Source organism: Pelobates fuscus, chromosome 3 (genome assembly GCF_036172605.1).
Source record: "Pelobates fuscus isolate aPelFus1 chromosome 3, aPelFus1.pri, whole genome shotgun sequence".
NCBI classification, from domain to species: Eukaryota; Metazoa; Chordata; class Amphibia; order Anura; family Pelobatidae; genus Pelobates; species Pelobates fuscus.
In genome coordinates, this window is record NC_086319.1 from 393,111,778 (window position 1) to 393,129,209 (window position 17,432).

At 38.9% G+C, this 17,432-nt stretch overlaps 13 non-coding genes across 13 annotated transcripts; all 13 read left to right on the plus strand.

Moving 5' to 3' along the window:
• The first annotated feature begins 185 nt into the window (after positions 1-185).
• Positions 186-259, plus strand: TRNAT-AGU (transfer RNA threonine (anticodon AGU)). Its single transcript has one exon. It is a non-coding gene; the product is annotated as a tRNA-Thr (tRNA).
• Positions 260-1,554: 1,295 nt separating this feature from the next.
• Positions 1,555-1,628, plus strand: TRNAT-AGU (transfer RNA threonine (anticodon AGU)). Its single transcript has one exon. It is a non-coding gene; the product is annotated as a tRNA-Thr (tRNA).
• A 1,295-nt stretch (positions 1,629-2,923) lies between these two features.
• TRNAT-AGU (transfer RNA threonine (anticodon AGU)) lies at positions 2,924-2,997 on the plus strand. The gene has a single exon. It is a non-coding gene; the product is annotated as a tRNA-Thr (tRNA).
• A 1,295-nt stretch (positions 2,998-4,292) lies between these two features.
• On the plus strand, positions 4,293-4,366 carry TRNAT-AGU (transfer RNA threonine (anticodon AGU)). The gene has a single exon. It is a non-coding gene; the product is annotated as a tRNA-Thr (tRNA).
• A 1,384-nt stretch (positions 4,367-5,750) lies between these two features.
• TRNAT-AGU (transfer RNA threonine (anticodon AGU)) lies at positions 5,751-5,824 on the plus strand. The gene has a single exon. It is a non-coding gene; the product is annotated as a tRNA-Thr (tRNA).
• Positions 5,825-7,119: 1,295 nt separating this feature from the next.
• On the plus strand, positions 7,120-7,193 carry TRNAT-AGU (transfer RNA threonine (anticodon AGU)). The gene has a single exon. It is a non-coding gene; the product is annotated as a tRNA-Thr (tRNA).
• Positions 7,194-8,488: 1,295 nt separating this feature from the next.
• Positions 8,489-8,562, plus strand: TRNAT-AGU (transfer RNA threonine (anticodon AGU)). Its single transcript has one exon. It is a non-coding gene; the product is annotated as a tRNA-Thr (tRNA).
• Positions 8,563-9,857: 1,295 nt separating this feature from the next.
• On the plus strand, positions 9,858-9,931 carry TRNAT-AGU (transfer RNA threonine (anticodon AGU)). Its single transcript has one exon. It is a non-coding gene; the product is annotated as a tRNA-Thr (tRNA).
• A 1,295-nt stretch (positions 9,932-11,226) lies between these two features.
• On the plus strand, positions 11,227-11,300 carry TRNAT-AGU (transfer RNA threonine (anticodon AGU)). The gene has a single exon. It is a non-coding gene; the product is annotated as a tRNA-Thr (tRNA).
• Positions 11,301-12,595: 1,295 nt separating this feature from the next.
• TRNAT-AGU (transfer RNA threonine (anticodon AGU)) lies at positions 12,596-12,669 on the plus strand. The gene has a single exon. It is a non-coding gene; the product is annotated as a tRNA-Thr (tRNA).
• An 895-nt stretch (positions 12,670-13,564) lies between these two features.
• TRNAT-AGU (transfer RNA threonine (anticodon AGU)) lies at positions 13,565-13,638 on the plus strand. The gene has a single exon. It is a non-coding gene; the product is annotated as a tRNA-Thr (tRNA).
• Positions 13,639-14,933: 1,295 nt separating this feature from the next.
• TRNAT-AGU (transfer RNA threonine (anticodon AGU)) lies at positions 14,934-15,007 on the plus strand. The gene has a single exon. It is a non-coding gene; the product is annotated as a tRNA-Thr (tRNA).
• A 1,295-nt stretch (positions 15,008-16,302) lies between these two features.
• Positions 16,303-16,376, plus strand: TRNAT-AGU (transfer RNA threonine (anticodon AGU)). The gene has a single exon. It is a non-coding gene; the product is annotated as a tRNA-Thr (tRNA).
• The last annotated feature ends 1,056 nt before the right edge of the window (positions 16,377-17,432 follow it).

Here is a 17,432-nt window from a genome sequence, read left to right on the forward strand (position 1 = left end):
TCAATTAATCCTCCAATGATGTATCTCTTGGATAGAGAAAGGTCCAATCTGCCACCATTTGGAAAACGTAAAACAAGGATGGATTGATGTCAATTAATCCTCCAATGATGTATCTCTTGGATAGAGAAAGGTCCAATCTGCCATTATTTGGAAAACGTAAAACAAGGCATGAGCCAGTATGTTGTGGTGCTGTGGCTTAGTTGGTTAAAGCGCCTGTCTAGTAAACAGGAGATCCTGAGTTCGAATCTCAGCAGTGCCTATTTTAGCTCTAGAATTGGAAAACTATCTTATGTGCCTCATCATTATTGCACCGAATCTACATCTCTTGCGTTATGGCACATAAATCACACAAGAACAACCACTATATATTAAATATATGTTGACTGAAAATTCATCAACCTAAAATTTGTATTTGCTTCTCTGGCAGTTTAAAAAGGAGATACTATATGTGTCTATCTTATTTACTTCACAGGGTCATTCTCAGTTTATTTGATCCCCTAGAATGTTTGATTAAACCTTCTTTTTTTTTCTTGTGAAAGCAAGGCCTTTTTCCCATCAACTTTCTCAAAGGGTTTTCCAAAGAAGACTTCTTCCAGGAGACATATAGCACAGAGACGTGCTTTGGAAGCATAATCTGTGCCCCCGGATTACAACTATAAGGCTCTATGTGAAGCAAGTGAGAAAGCCATCCCGTTGGCAACCATCTTTTTAATATCCAGCAAAGATTCCAAGAATTATTCAGCTGCTAATCTGATTTTGGCCATTAAGTAACAGTTCTCTTTTAAAACCTTTCTAAATATTTCCAAGCACATTCTCAATCTATTATTTGAAAGTCCTGAATACTCTCTCTCAATATGCTGGGACCTGTGATGGCAGCTGTGGACAAGACGGAGGCATGGGGAAGAAAGGCAATGGCCATCCATAAAAGTAACCAAAACCCAGACCCAAACACAGAACGCAGAGTTTGGTGAATTAGCTGCACAACTCAAGGCGGAGAAGGTGGTTTCCTATAGTACAATGTGTCCTGCAGAGGCAGCATTTAGCATTCTTTGTATACCCATGCTAGACATGGATAGTGGTCAGAAAAGAAAGTTCACTTTGGTAAAATTATCATGACTGAGGGAATTGAGTGAGGAAAGGAGAATAGAGTGGAGTATGAAAGGAGGGGGATCTTTTAGAGCTATAGTTATCCTCTATCAATTAATCAATCAGTCAAGTTCCAATCTTGTGCCACTGGGACAAAGTTAATCTTCAAAACTGATACTGCCACGGTCAGTGTGGAAATGTAGTTTATTACCTTCATAGCTGCGGGCAATATTTGAATGTTTGTTGACAACTGAGATGTATTTGCTATAAAGATGGATTGATGTCAATTAATCCTCCAATGATGTATCTCTTGGATAGAGAAAGGTCCAATCTGCCACCATTTGGAAAACGTAAAACAAGGATGGATTGATGTCAATTAATCCTCCAATGATGTATCTCTTGGATAGAGAAAGGTCCAATCTGCCATTATTTGGAAAACGTAAAACAAGGCATGAGCCAGTATGTTGTGGTGCTGTGGCTTAGTTGGTTAAAGCGCCTGTCTAGTAAACAGGAGATCCTGAGTTCGAATCTCAGCAGTGCCTATTTTAGCTCTAGAATTGGAAAACTATCTTATGTGCCTCATCATTATTGCACCGAATCTACATCTCTTGCGTTATGGCACATAAATCACACAAGAACAACCACTATATATTAAATATATGTTGACTGAAAATTCATCAACCTAAAATTTGTATTTGCTTCTCTGGCAGTTTAAAAAGGAGATACTATATGTGTCTATCTTATTTACTTCACAGGGTCATTCTCAGTTTATTTGATCCCCTAGAATGTTTGATTAAACCTTCTTTTTTTTTCTTGTGAAAGCAAGGCCTTTTTCCCATCAACTTTCTCAAAGGGTTTTCCAAAGAAGACTTCTTCCAGGAGACATATAGCACAGAGACGTGCTTTGGAAGCATAATCTGTGCCCCCGGATTACAACTATAAGGCTCTACGTGAAGCAAGTGAGAAAGCCATCCCGTTGGCAACCATCTTTTTAATATCCAGCAAAGATTCCAAGAATTATTCAGCTGCTAATCTGATTTTGGCCATTAAGTAACAGTTCTCTTTTAAAACCTTTCTAAATATTTCCAAGCACATTCTCAATCTATTATTTGAAAGTCCTGAATACTCTCTCTCAATATGCTGGGACCTGTGATGGCAGCTGTGGACAAGACGGAGGCATGGGGAAGAAAGGCAATGGCCATCCATAAAAGTAACCAAAACCCAGACCCAAACACAGAACGCAGAGTTTGGTGAATTAGCTGCACAACTCAAGGCGGAGAAGGTGGTTTCCTATAGTACAATGTGTCCTGCAGAGGCAGCATTTAGCATTCTTTGTATACCCATGCTAGACATGGATAGTGGTCAGAAAAGAAAGTTCACTTTGGTAAAATTATCATGACTGAGGGAATTGAGTGAGGAAAGGAGAATAGAGTGGAGTATGAAAGGAGGGGGATCTTTTAGAGCTATAGTTATCCTCTATCAATTAATCAATCAGTCAAGTTCCAATCTTGTGCCACTGGGACAAAGTTAATCTTCAAAACTGATACTGCCACGGTCAGTGTGGAAATGTAGTTTATTACCTTCATAGCTGCGGGCAATATTTGAATGTTTGTTGACAACTGAGATGTATTTGCTATAAAGATGGATTGATGTCAATTAATCCTCCAATGATGTATCTCTTGGATAGAGAAAGGTCCAATCTGCCACCATTTGGAAAACGTAAAACAAGGATGGATTGATGTCAATTAATCCTCCAATGATGTATCTCTTGGATAGAGAAAGGTCCAATCTGCCATTATTTGGAAAACGTAAAACAAGGCATGAGCCAGTATGTTGTGGTGCTGTGGCTTAGTTGGTTAAAGCGCCTGTCTAGTAAACAGGAGATCCTGAGTTCGAATCTCAGCAGTGCCTATTTTAGCTCTAGAATTGGAAAACTATCTTATGTGCCTCATCATTATTGCACCGAATCTACATCTCTTGCGTTATGGCACATAAATCACACAAGAACAACCACTATATATTAAATATATGTTGACTGAAAATTCATCAACCTAAAATTTGTATTTGCTTCTCTGGCAGTTTAAAAAGGAGATACTATATGTGTCTATCTTATTTACTTCACAGGGTCATTCTCAGTTTATTTGATCCCCTAGAATGTTTGATTAAACCTTCTTTTTTTTTCTTGTGAAAGCAAGGCCTTTTTCCCATCAACTTTCTCAAAGGGTTTTCCAAAGAAGACTTCTTCCAGGAGACATATAGCACAGAGACGTGCTTTGGAAGCATAATCTGTGCCCCCGGATTACAACTATAAGGCTCTACGTGAAGCAAGTGAGAAAGCCATCCCGTTGGCAACCATCTTTTTAATATCCAGCAAAGATTCCAAGAATTATTCAGCTGCTAATCTGATTTTGGCCATTAAGTAACAGTTCTCTTTTAAAACCTTTCTAAATATTTCCAAGCACATTCTCAATCTATTATTTGAAAGTCCTGAATACTCTCTCTCAATATGCTGGGACCTGTGATGGCAGCTGTGGACAAGACGGAGGCATGGGGAAGAAAGGCAATGGCCATCCATAAAAGTAACCAAAACCCAGACCCAAACACAGAACGCAGAGTTTGGTGAATTAGCTGCACAACTCAAGGCGGAGAAGGTGGTTTCCTATAGTACAATGTGTCCTGCAGAGGCAGCATTTAGCATTCTTTGTATACCCATGCTAGACATGGATAGTGGTCAGAAAAGAAAGTTCACTTTGGTAAAATTATCATGACTGAGGGAATTGAGTGAGGAAAGGAGAATAGAGTGGAGTATGAAAGGAGGGGGATCTTTTAGAGCTATAGTTATCCTCTATCAATTAATCAATCAGTCAAGTTCCAATCTTGTGCCACTGGGACAAAGTTAATCTTCAAAACTGATACTGCCACGGTCAGTGTGGAAATGTAGTTTATTACCTTCATAGCTGCGGGCAATATTTGAATGTTTGTTGACAACTGAGATGTATTTGCTATAAAGATGGATTGATGTCAATTAATCCTCCAATGATGTATCTCTTGGATAGAGAAAGGTCCAATCTGCCACCATTTGGAAAACGTAAAACAAGGATGGATTGATGTCAATTAATCCTCCAATGATGTATCTCTTGGATAGAGAAAGGTCCAATCTGCCATTATTTGGAAAAAGTAAAACAAGGCATGAGCCAGTATGTTGTGGTGCTGTGGCTTAGTTGGTTAAAGCGCCTGTCTAGTAAACAGGAGATCCTGAGTTCGAATCTCAGCAGTGCCTATTTTAGCTCTAGAATTGGAAAACTATCTTATGTGCCTCATCATTATTGCACCGAATCTACATCTCTTGCGTTATGGCACATAAATCACACAAGAACAACCACTATATATTAAATATATGTTGACTGAAAATTCATCAACCTAAAATTTGTATTTGCTTCTCTGGCAGTTTAAAAAGGAGATACTATATGTGTCTATCTTATTTACTTCACAGGGTCATTCTCAGTTTATTTGATCCCCTAGAATGTTTGATTAAACCTTCTTTTTTTTTCTTGTGAAAGCAAGGCCTTTTTCCCATCAACTTTCTCAAAGGGTTTTCCAAAGAAGACTTCTTCCAGGAGACATATAGCACAGAGACGTGCTTTGGAAGCATAATCTGTGCCCCCGGATTACAACTATAAGGCTCTATGTGAAGCAAGTGAGAAAGCCATCCCGTTGGCAACCATCTTTTTAATATCCAGCAAAGATTCCAAGAATTATTCAGCTGCTAATCTGATTTTGGCCATTAAGTAACAGTTCTCTTTTAAAACCTTTCTAAATATTTCCAAGCACATTCTCAATCTATTATTTGAAAGTCCTGAATACTCTCTCTCAATATGCTGGGACCTGTGATGGCAGCTGTGGACAAGACGGAGGCATGGGGAAGAAAGGCAATGGCCATCCATAAAAGTAACCAAAACCCAGACCCAAACACAGAACGCAGAGTTTGGTGAATTAGCTGCACAACTCAAGGCGGAGAAGGTGGTTTCCTATAGTACAATGTGTCCTGCAGAGGAAGCATTTAGCATTCTTTGTATACCCATGCTAGACATGGATAGTGGTCAGAAAAGAAAGTTCACTTTGGTAAAATTATCATGACTGAGGGAATTGAGTGAGGAAAGGAGAATAGAGTGGAGTATGAAAGGAGGGGGATCTTTTAGAGCTATAGTTATCCTCTATCAATTAATCAATCAGTCAAGTTCCAATCTTGTGCCACTGGGACAAAGTTAATCTTCAAAACTGATACTGCCACGGTCAGTGTGGAAATGTAGTTTATTACCTTCATAGCTGCGGGCAATATTTGAATGTTTGTTGACAACTGAGATGTATTTGCTATAAAGATGGATTGATGTCAATTAATCCTCCAATGATGTATCTCTTGGATAGAGAAAGGTCCAATCTGCCACCATTTGGAAAACGTAAAACAAGGATGGATTGATGTCAATTAATCCTCCAGTGATGTATCTCTTGGATAGAGAAAGGTCCAATCTGCCATCATTTGGAAAACGTAAAACAAGGATGGATTGATGTCAATTAATCCTCCAATGATGTATCTCTTGGATAGAGAAAGGTCCAATCTGCCATTATTTGGAAAACGTAAAACAAGGCATGAGCCAGTATGTTGTGGTGCTGTGGCTTAGTTGGTTAAAGCGCCTGTCTAGTAAACAGGAGATCCTGAGTTCGAATCTCAGCAGTGCCTATTTTAGCTCTAGAATTGGAAAACTATCTTATGTGCCTCATCATTATTGCACCGAATCTACATCTCTTGCGTTATGGCACATAAATCACACAAGAACAACCACTATATATTAAATATATGTTGACTGAAAATTCATCAACCTAAAATTTGTATTTGCTTCTCTGGCAGTTTAAAAAGGAGATACTATATGTGTCTATCTTATTTACTTCACAGGGTCATTCTCAGTTTATTTGATCCCCTAGAATGTTTGATTAAACCTTCTTTTTTTTTCTTGTGAAAGCAAGGCCTTTTTCCCATCAACTTTCTCAAAGGGTTTTCCAAAGAAGACTTCTTCCAGGAGACATATAGCACAGAGACGTGCTTTGGAAGCATAATCTGTGCCCCCGGATTACAACTATAAGGCTCTACGTGAAGCAAGTGAGAAAGCCATCCCGTTGGCAACCATCTTTTTAATATCCAGCAAAGATTCCAAGAATTATTCAGCTGCTAATCTGATTTTGGCCATTAAGTAACAGTTCTCTTTTAAAACCTTTCTAAATATTTCCAAGCACATTCTCAATCTATTATTTGAAAGTCCTGAATACTCTCTCTCAATATGCTGGGACCTGTGATGGCAGCTGTGGACAAGACGGAGGCATGGGGAAGAAAGGCAATGGCCATCCATAAAAGTAACCAAAACCCAGACCCAAACACAGAAAGCAGAGTTTGGTGAATAAGCTGCACAACTCAAGGCGGAGAAGGTGGTTTCCTATAGTACAATTTGTCCTGCAGAGGCAGCATTTAGCATTCTTTGTATACCCATGCTAGACATGGATAGTGGTCAGAAAAGAAAGTTCACTTTGGTAAAATTATCATGACTGAGGGAATTGAGTGAGGAAAGGAGAATAGAGTGGAGTATGAAAGGAGGGGGATCTTTTAGAGCTATAGTTATCCTCTATCAATTAATCAATCAGTCAAGTTCCAATCTTGTGCCACTGGGACAAAGTTAATCTTCAAAACTGATACTGCCACGGTCAGTGTGGAAATGTAGTTTATTACCTTCATAGCTGCGGGCAATATTTGAATGTTTGTTGACAACTGAGATGTATTTGCTATAAAGATGGATTGATGTCAATTAATCCTCCAATGATGTATCTCTTGGATAGAGAAAGGTCCAATCTGCCACCATTTGGAAAACGTAAAACAAGGATGGATTGATGTCAATTAATCCTCCAATGATGTATCTCTTGGATAGAGAAAGGTCCAATCTGCCATTATTTGGAAAACGTAAAACAAGGCATGAGCCAGTATGTTGTGGTGCTGTGGCTTAGTTGGTTAAAGCGCCTGTCTAGTAAACAGGAGATCCTGAGTTCGAATCTCAGCAGTGCCTATTTTAGCTCTAGAATTGGAAAACTATCTTATGTGCCTCATCATTATTGCACCGAATCTACATCTCTTGCGTTATGGCACATAAATCACACAAGAACAACCACTATATATTAAATATATGTTGACTGAAAATTCATCAACCTAAAATTTGTATTTGCTTCTCTGGCAGTTTAAAAAGGAGATACTATATGTGTCTATCTTATTTACTTCACAGGGTCATTCTCAGTTTATTTGATCCCCTAGAATGTTTGATTAAACCTTCTTTTTTTTTCTTGTGAAAGCAAGGCCTTTTTCCCATCAACTTTCTCAAAGGGTTTTCCAAAGAAGACTTCTTCCAGGAGACATATAGCACAGAGACGTGCTTTGGAAGCATAATCTGTGCCCCCGGATTACAACTATAAGGCTCTACGTGAAGCAAGTGAGAAAGCCATCCCGTTGGCAACCATCTTTTTAATATCCAGCAAAGATTCCAAGAATTATTCAGCTGCTAATCTGATTTTGGCCATTAAGTAACAGTTCTCTTTTAAAACCTTTCTAAATATTTCCAAGCACATTCTCAATCTATTATTTGAAAGTCCTGAATACTCTCTCTCAATATGCTGGGACCTGTGATGGCAGCTGTGGACAAGACGGAGGCATGGGGAAGAAAGGCAATGGCCATCCATAAAAGTAACCAAAACCCAGACCCAAACACAGAACGCAGAGTTTGGTGAATTAGCTGCACAACTCAAGGCGGAGAAGGTGGTTTCCTATAGTACAATGTGTCCTGCAGAGGCAGCATTTAGCATTCTTTGTATACCCATGCTAGACATGGATAGTGGTCAGAAAAGAAAGTTCACTTTGGTAAAATTATCATGACTGAGGGAATTGAGTGAGGAAAGGAGAATAGAGTGGAGTATGAAAGGAGGGGGATCTTTTAGAGCTATAGTTATCCTCTATCAATTAATCAATCAGTCAAGTTCCAATCTTGTGCCACTGGGACAAAGTTAATCTTCAAAACTGATACTGCCACGGTCAGTGTGGAAATGTAGTTTATTACCTTCATAGCTGCGGGCAATATTTGAATGTTTGTTGACAACTGAGATGTATTTGCTATAAAAATGGATTGATGTCAATTAATCCTCCAATGATGTATCTCTTGGATAGAGAAAGGTCCAATCTGCCACCATTTGGAAAACGTAAAACAAGGATGGATTGATGTCAATTAATCCTCCAATGATGTATCTCTTGGATAGAGAAAGGTCCAATCTGCCATTATTTGGAAAACGTAAAACAAGGCATGAGCCAGTATGTTGTGGTGCTGTGGCTTAGTTGGTTAAAGCGCCTGTCTAGTAAACAGGAGATCCTGAGTTCGAATCTCAGCAGTGCCTATTTTAGCTCTAGAATTGGAAAACTATCTTATGTGCCTCATCATTATTGCACCGAATTTACATCTCTTGCGTTATGGCACATAAATCACACAAGAACAACCACTATATATTAAATATATGTTGACTGAAAATTCATCAACCTAAAATTTGTATTTGCTTCTCTGGCAGTTTAAAAAGGAGATACTATATGTGTCTATCTTATTTACTTCACAGGGTCATTCTCAGTTTATTTGATCCCCTAGAATGTTTGATTAAACCTTCTTTTTTTTTCTTGTGAAAGCAAGGCCTTTTTCCCATCAACTTTCTCAAAGGGTTTTCCAAAGAAGACTTCTTCCAGGAGACATATAGCACAGAGACGTGCTTTGGAAGCATAATCTGTGCCCCCGGATTACAACTATAAGGCTCTACGTGAAGCAAGTGAGAAAGCCATCCCGTTGGCAACCATCTTTTTAATATCCAGCAAAGATTCCAAGAATTATTCAGCTGCTAATCTGATTTTGGCCATTAAGTAACAGTTCTCTTTTAAAACCTTTCTAAATATTTCCAAGCACATTCTCAATCTATTATTTGAAAGTCCTGAATACTCTCTCTCAATATGCTGGGACCTGTGATGGCAGCTGTGGACAATACAGAGGCATGGGGAAGAAAGGCAATGGCCATCCATAAAAGTAACCAAAACCCAGACCCAAACACAGAACGCAGAGTTTGGTGAATTAGCTGCACAACTCAAGGCGGAGAAGGTGGTTTCCTATAGTACAATGTGTCCTGCAGAGGCAGCATTTAGCATTCTTTGTATACCCATGCTAGACATGGATAGTGGTCAGAAAAGAAAGTTCACTTTGGTAAAATTATCATGACTGAGGGAATTGAGTGAGGAAAGGAGAATAGAGTGGAGTATGAAAGGAGGGGGATCTTTTAGAGCTATAGTTATCCTCTATCAATTAATCAATCAGTCAAGTTCCAATCTTGTGCCACTGGGACAAAGTTAATCTTCAAAACTGATACTGCCACGGTCAGTGTGGAAATGTAGTTTATTACCTTCATAGCTGCGGGCAATATTTGAATGTTTGTTGACAACTGAGATGTATTTGCTATAAAGATGGATTGATGTCAATTAATCCTCCAATGATGTATCTCTTGGATAGAGAAAGGTCCAATCTGCCACCATTTGGAAAACGTAAAACAAGGATGGATTGATGTCAATTAATCCTCCAATGATGTATCTCTTGGATAGAGAAAGGTCCAATCTGCCATTATTTGGAAAACGTAAAACAAGGCATGAGCCAGTATGTTGTGGTGCTGTGGCTTAGTTGGTTAAAGCGCCTGTCTAGTAAACAGGAGATCCTGAGTTCGAATCTCAGCAGTGCCTATTTTAGCTCTAGAATTGGAAAACTATCTTATGTGCCTCATCATTATTGCACCGAATCTACATCTCTTGCGTTATGGCACATAAATCACACAAGAACAACCACTATATATTAAATATATGTTGACTGAAAATTCATCAACCTAAAATTTGTATTTGCTTCTCTGGCAGTTTAAAAAGGAGATACTATATGTGTCTATCTTATTTACTTCACAGGGTCATTCTCAGTTTATTTGATCCCCTAGAATGTTTGATTAAACCTTCTTTTTTTTTCTTGTGAAAGCAAGGCCTTTTCCCCTTCAACTTTCTCAAAGGGTTTTCCAAAGAAGACTTCTTCCAGGAGACATATAGCACAGAGACGTGCTTTGGAAGCATAATCTGTGCCCCCGGATTACAACTATAAGGCTCTACGTGAAGCAAGTGAGAAAGCCATCCCGTTGGCAACCATCTTTTTAATATCCAGCAAAGATTCCAAGAATTATTCAGCTGCTAATCTGATTTTGGCCATTAAGTAACAGTTCTCTTTTAAAACCTTTCTAAATATTTCCAAGCACATTCTCAATCTATTATTTGAAAGTCCTGAATACTCTCTCTCAATATGCTGGGACCTGTGATGGCAGCTGTGGACAAGACGGAGGCATGGGGAAGAAAGGCAATGGCCATCCATAAAAGTAACCAAAACCCAGACCCAAACACAGAACGCAGAGTTTGGTGAATTAGCTGCACAACTCAAGGTGGAGAAGGTGGTTTCCTATAGTACAATGTGTCCTGCAGAGGCAGCATTTAGCATTCTTTGTATACCCATGCTAGACATGGATAGTGGTCAGAAAAGAAAGTTCACTTTGGTAAAATTATCATGACTGAGGGAATTGAGTGAGGAAAGGAGAATAGAGTGGAGTATGAAAGGAGGGGGATCTTTTAGAGCTATAGTTATCCTCTATCAATTAATCAATCAGTCAAGTTCCAATCTTGTGCCACTGGGACAAAGTTAATCTTCAAAACTGATACTGCCACGGTCAGTGTGGAAATGTAGTTTATTACCTTCATAGCTGCGGGCAATATTTGAATGTTTGTTGACAACTGAGATGTATTTGCTATAAAGATGGATTGATGTCAATTAATCCTCCAATGATGTATCTCTTGGATAGAGAAAGGTCCAATCTGCCACCATTTGGAAAACTTAAAACAAGGATGGATTGATGTCAATTAATCCTCCAATGATGTATCTCTTGGATAGAGAAAGGTCCAATCTGCCATTATTTGGAAAACGTAAAACAAGGCATGAGCCAGTATGTTGTGGTGCTGTGGCTTAGTTGGTTAAAGCGCCTGTCTAGTAAACAGGAGATCCTGAGTTCGAATCTCAGCAATGCCTATTTTAGCTCTAGAATTGGAAAACTATCTTATGTGCATCATCATTATTGCACCGAATCTACATCTCTTGCGTTATGGCACATAAATCACACAAGAACAACCACTATATATTAAATATATGTTGACTGAAAATTCATCAACCTAAAATTTGTATTTGCTTCTCTGGCAGTTTAAAAAGGAGATACTATATGTGTCTATCTTATTTACTTCACAGGGTCATTCTCAGTTTATTTGATCCCCTAGAATGTTTGATTAAACCTTCTTTTTTTTTCTTGTGAAAGCAAGGCCTTTTTCCCATCAACTTTCTCAAAGGGTTTTCCAAAGAAGACTTCTTCCAGGAGACATATAGCACAGAGACGTGCTTTGGAAGCATAATCTGTGCCCCCGGATTACAACTATAAGGCTCTACGTGAAGCAAGTGAGAAAGCCATCCCGTTGGCAACCATCTTTTTAATATCCAGCAAAGATTCCAAGAATTATTCAGCTGCTAATCTGATTTTGGCCATTAAGTAACAGTTCTCTTTTAAAACCTTTCTAAATATTTCCAAGCACATTCTCAATCTATTATTTGAAAGTCCTGAATACTCTCTCTCAATATGCTGGGACCTGTGATGGCAGCTGTGGACAATACAGAGGCATGGGGAAGAAAGGCAATGGCCATCCATAAAAGTAACCAAAACCCAGACCCAAACACAGAACGCAGAGTTTGGTGAATTAGCTGCACAACTCAAGGCGGAGAAGGTGGTTTCCTATAGTACAATGTGTCCTGCAGAGGCAGCATTTAGCATTCTTTGTATACCCATGCTAGACATGGATAGTGGTCAGAAAAGAAAGTTCACTTTGGTAAAATTATCATGACTGAGGGAATTGAGTGAGGAAAGGAGAATAGAGTGGAGTATGAAAGGAGGGGGATCTTTTAGAGCTATAGTTATCCTCTATCAATTAATCAATCAGTCAAGTTCCAATCTTGTGCCACTGGGACAAAGTTAATCTTCAAAACTGATACTGCCACGGTCAGTGTGGAAATGTAGTTTATTACCTTCATAGCTGCGGGCAATATTTGAATGTTTGTTGACAACTGAGATGTATTTGCTATAAAGATGGATTGATGTCAATTAATCCTCCAATGATGTATCTCTTGGATAGAGAAAGGTCCAATCTGCCACCATTTGGAAAACGTAAAACAAGGATGGATTGATGTCAATTAATCCTCCAATGATGTATCTCTTGGATAGAGAAAGGTCCAATCTGCCATTATTTGGAAAACGTAAAACAAGGCATGAGCCAGTATGTTGTGGTGCTGTGGCTTAGTTGGTTAAAGCGGCTGTCTAGTAAACAGGAGATCCTGAGTTCGAATCTCAGCAGTGCCTGTTTTAGCTCTAGAATTGGAAAACTATCTTATGTGCCTCATCATTATTGCACCGAATCTACATCTCTTGCGTTATGGCACATAAATCACACAAGAACAACCACTATATATTAAATATATGTTGACTGAAAATTCATCAACCTAAAATTTGTATTTGCTTCTCTGGCAGTTTAAAAAGGAGATACTATATGTGTCTATCTTATTTACTTCACAGGGTCATTCTCAGTTTATTTGATCCCCTAGAATGTTTGATTAAACCTTCTTTTTTTTTCTTGTGAAAGCAAGGCCTTTTTCCCATCAACTTTCTCAAAGGGTTTTCCAAAGAAGACTTCTTCCAGGAGACATATAGCACAGAGACGTGCTTTGGAAGCATAATCTGTGCCCCCGGATTACAACTATAAGGCTCTACGTGAAGCAAGTGAGAAAGCCATCCCGTTGGCAACCATCTTTTTAATATCCAGCAAAGATTCCAAGAATTATTCAGCTGCTAATCTGATTTTGGCCATTAAGTAACAGTTCTCTTTTAAAACCTTTCTAAATATTTCCAAGCACATTCTCAATCTATTATTTGAAAGTCCTGAATACTCTCTCTCAATATGCTGGGACCTGTGATGGCAGCTGTGGACAAGACGGAGGCATGGGGAAGAAAGGCAATGGCCATCCATAAAAGTAACCAAACTGAGATGTATTTGCTATAAAGATGGATTGATGTCAATTAATCCTCCAATGATGTATCTCTTGGATAGAGAAAGGTCCAATCTGCCACCATTTGGAAAACGTAAAACAAGGATGGATTGATGTCAATTAATCCTCCAATGATGTATCTCTTGGATAGAGAAAGGTCCAATCTGCCATTATTTGGAAAACGTAAAACAAGGCATGAGCCAGTATGTTGTGGTGCTGTGGCTTAGTTGGTTAAAGCGCCTGTCTAGTAAACAGGAGATCCTGAGTTCGAATCTCAGCAGTGCCTATTTTAGCTCTAGAATTGGAAAACTATCTTATGTGCCTCATCATTATTGCACCGAATCTACATCTCTTGCGTTATGGCACATAAATAACACAAGAACAACCACTATATATTAAATATATGTTGACTGAAAATTCATCAACCTAAAATTTGTATTTGCTTCTCTGGCAGTTTAAAAAGGAGATACTATATGTGTCTATCTTATTTACTTCACAGGGTCATTCTCAGTTTATTTGATCCCCTAGAATGTTTGATTAAACCTTCCTTTTTTTTCTTGTGAAAGCAAGGCCTTTTTCCCATCAACTTTCTCAAAGGGTTTTCCAAAGAAGACTTCTTCCAGGAGACATATAGCACAGAGACGTGCTTTGGAAGCATAATCTGTGCCCCCGGATTACAACTATAAGGCTCTACGTGAAGCAAGTGAGAAAGCCATCCCGTTGGCAACCATCTTTTTAATATCCAGCAAAGATTCCAAGAATTATTCAGCTGCTAATCTGATTTTGGCCATTAAGTAACAGTTCTCTTTTAAAACCTTTCTAAATATTTCCAAGCACATTCTCAATCTATTATTTGAAAGTCCTGAATACTCTCTCTCAATATGCTGGGACCTGTGATGGCAGCTGTGGACAAGACGAAGGCATGGGGAAGAAAGGCAATGGCCATCCATAAAAGTAACCAAAACCCAGACCCAAACACAGAACGCAGAGTTTGGTGAATTAGCTGCACAACTCAAGGCGGAGAAGGTGGTTTCCTATAGTACAATGTGTCCTGCAGAGGCAGCATTTAGCATTCTTTGTATACCCATGCTAGACATGGATAGTGGTCAGAAAAGAAAGTTCACTTTGGTAAAATTATCATGACTGAGGGAATTGAGTGAGGAAAGGAGAATAGAGTGGAGTATGAAAGGAGGGGGATCTTTTAGAGCTATAGTTATCCTCTATCAATTAATCAATCAGTCAAGTTCCAATCTTGTGCCACTGGGACAAAGTTAATCTTCAAAACTGATACTGCCACGGCCAGTGTGGAAATGTAGTTCATTACCTTCATAGCAGCGGGCAATATTTGAATGTTTGTTGACTACTGAGATGTATTTGCTATAAAGATGGATTGATGTCAATTAATCCTCCAATGATGTATCTCTTGGATAGAGAAAGGTCCAATCTGCCACCATTTGGAAAACGTAAAACAAGGATGGATTGATGTCAATTAATCCTCCAATGATGTATCTCTTGGATAGAGAAAGGTCCAATCTGCCATTATTTGGAAAACGTAAAACAAGGCATGAGCCAGTATGTTGTGGTGCTGTGGCTTAGTTGGTTAAAGCGCCTGTCTAGTAAACAGGAGATCCTGAGTTCGAATCTCAGCAGTGCCTATTTTAGCTCTAGAATTGGAAAACTATCTTATGTGCCTCATCATTATTGCACCGAATCTACATCTCTTGCGTTATGGCACATAAATCACACAAGAACAACCACTATATATTAAATATATGTTGACTGAAAATTCATCAACCTAAAATTTGTATTTGCTTCTCTGGCAGTTTAAAAAGGAGATACTATATGTGTCTATCTTATTTACTTCACAGGGTCATTCTCAGTTTATTTGATCCCCTAGAATGTTTGATTAAACCTTCTTTTTTTTTCTTGTGAAAGCAAGGCCTTTTTCCCATCAACTTTCTCAAAGGGTTTTCCAAAGAAGACTTCTTCCAGGAGACATATAGCACAGAGACGTGCTTTGGAAGCATAATCTGTGCCCCCGGATTACAACTATAAGGCTCTACGTGAAGCAAGTGAGAAAGCCATCCCGTTGGCAACCATCTTTTTAATATCCAGCAAAGATTCCAAGAATTATTCAGCTGCTAATCTGATTTTGGCCATTAAGTAACAGTTCTCTTTTAAAACCTTTCTAAATATTTCCAAGCACATTCTCAATCTATTATTTGAAAGTCCTGAATACTCTCTCTCAATATGCTGGGACCTGTGATGGCAGCTGTGGACAAGACGAAGGCATGGGGAAGAAAGGCAATGGCCATCCATAAAAGTAACCAAAACCCAGACCCAAACACAGAACGCAGAGTTTGGTGAATTAGCTGCACAACTCAAGGCGGAGAAGGTGGTTTCCTATAGTACAATGTGTCCTGCAGAGGCAGCATTTAGCATTCTTTGTATACCCATGCTAGACATGGATAGTGGTCAGAAAAGAAAGTTCACTTTGGTAAAATTATCATGACTGAGGGAATTGAGTGAGGAAAGGAGAATAGAGTGGAGTATGAAAGGAGGGGGATCTTTTAGAGCTATAGTTATCCTCTATCAATTAATCAATCAGTCAAGTTCCAATCTTGTGCCACTGGGACAAAGTTAATCTTCAAAACTGATACTGCCACGGCCAGTGTGGAAATGTAGTTCATTACCTTCATAGCAGTGGGCAATATTTGAATGTTTGTTGACAACTGAGATGTATTTGCTATAAAGATGGATTGATGTCAATTAATCCTCCAATGATGTATCTCTTGGATAGAGAAAGGTCCAATCTGCCACCATTTGGAAAACGTAAAACAAGGATGGATTGATGTCAATTAATCCTCCAATGATGTATCTCTTGGATAGAGAAAGGTCCAATCTGCCATAATTTGGAAAACGTAAAACAAGGCATGAGCCAGCATGTTGTGGTGCTGTGGCTTAGTTGGTTAAAGCGCCTGTCTAGTAAACAGGAGATCCTGAGTTCGAATCTCAGCAGTGCCTATTTTAGCTCTAGAATTGGAAAACTATCTTATGTGCCTCATCATTATTGCACCGAATCTACATCTCTTGCGTTATGGCACATAAATCACACAAGAACAACCACTATATATTAAATATATGTTGACTGAAAATTCATCAACCTAAAATTTGTATTTGCTTCTCTGGCAGTTTAAAAAGGAGATACTATATGTGTCTATCTTATTTACTTCACAGGGTCATTCTCAGTTTATTTGATCCCCTAGAATGTTTGATTAAACCTTCTTTTTTTTTCTTGTGAAAGCAAGGCCTTTTTCCCATCAACTTTCTCAAAGGGTTTTCCAAAGAAGACTTCTTCCAGGAGACATATAGCACAGAGACGTGCTTTGGAAGCATAATCTGTGCCCCCGGATTACAACTATAAGGCTCTACGTGAAGCAAGTGAGAAAGCCATCCCGTTGGCAACCATCTTTTTAATATCCAGCAAAGATTCCAAGAATTATTCAGCTGCTAATCTGATTTTGGCCATTAAGTAACAGTTCTCTTTTAAAACCTTTCTAAATATTTCCAAGCACATTCTCAATCTATTATTTGAAAGTCCTGAATACTCTCTCTCAATATGCTGGGACCTGTGATGGCAGCTGTGGACAAGACGGAGGCATGGGGAAGAAAGGCAATGGCCATCAATAAAAGTAACCAAAACCCAGACCCAAACACAGAACGCAGAGTTTGGTGAATTAGCTGCACAACTCAAGGCAGAGAAGGTGGTTTCCTATAGTACAATTTGTCCTGCAGAGGCAGCATTTAGCATTCTTTGTATACCCATGCTAGACATGGATAGTGGTCAGAAAAGAAAGTTCACTTTGGTAAAATTATCATGACTAAGGGCATGGGGAAGAAAGGCAATGGCCATCCATAAAAGTAACCAAACTGAGATGTATTTGCTATAAAGATGGATTGATGTCAATTAATCCTCCAATGATGTATCTCTTGGATAGAGAAAGGTCCAATCTGCCACCATTTGGAAAACGTAAAACAAGGATGGATTGATGTCAATTAATCCTCCAATGATGTATCTCT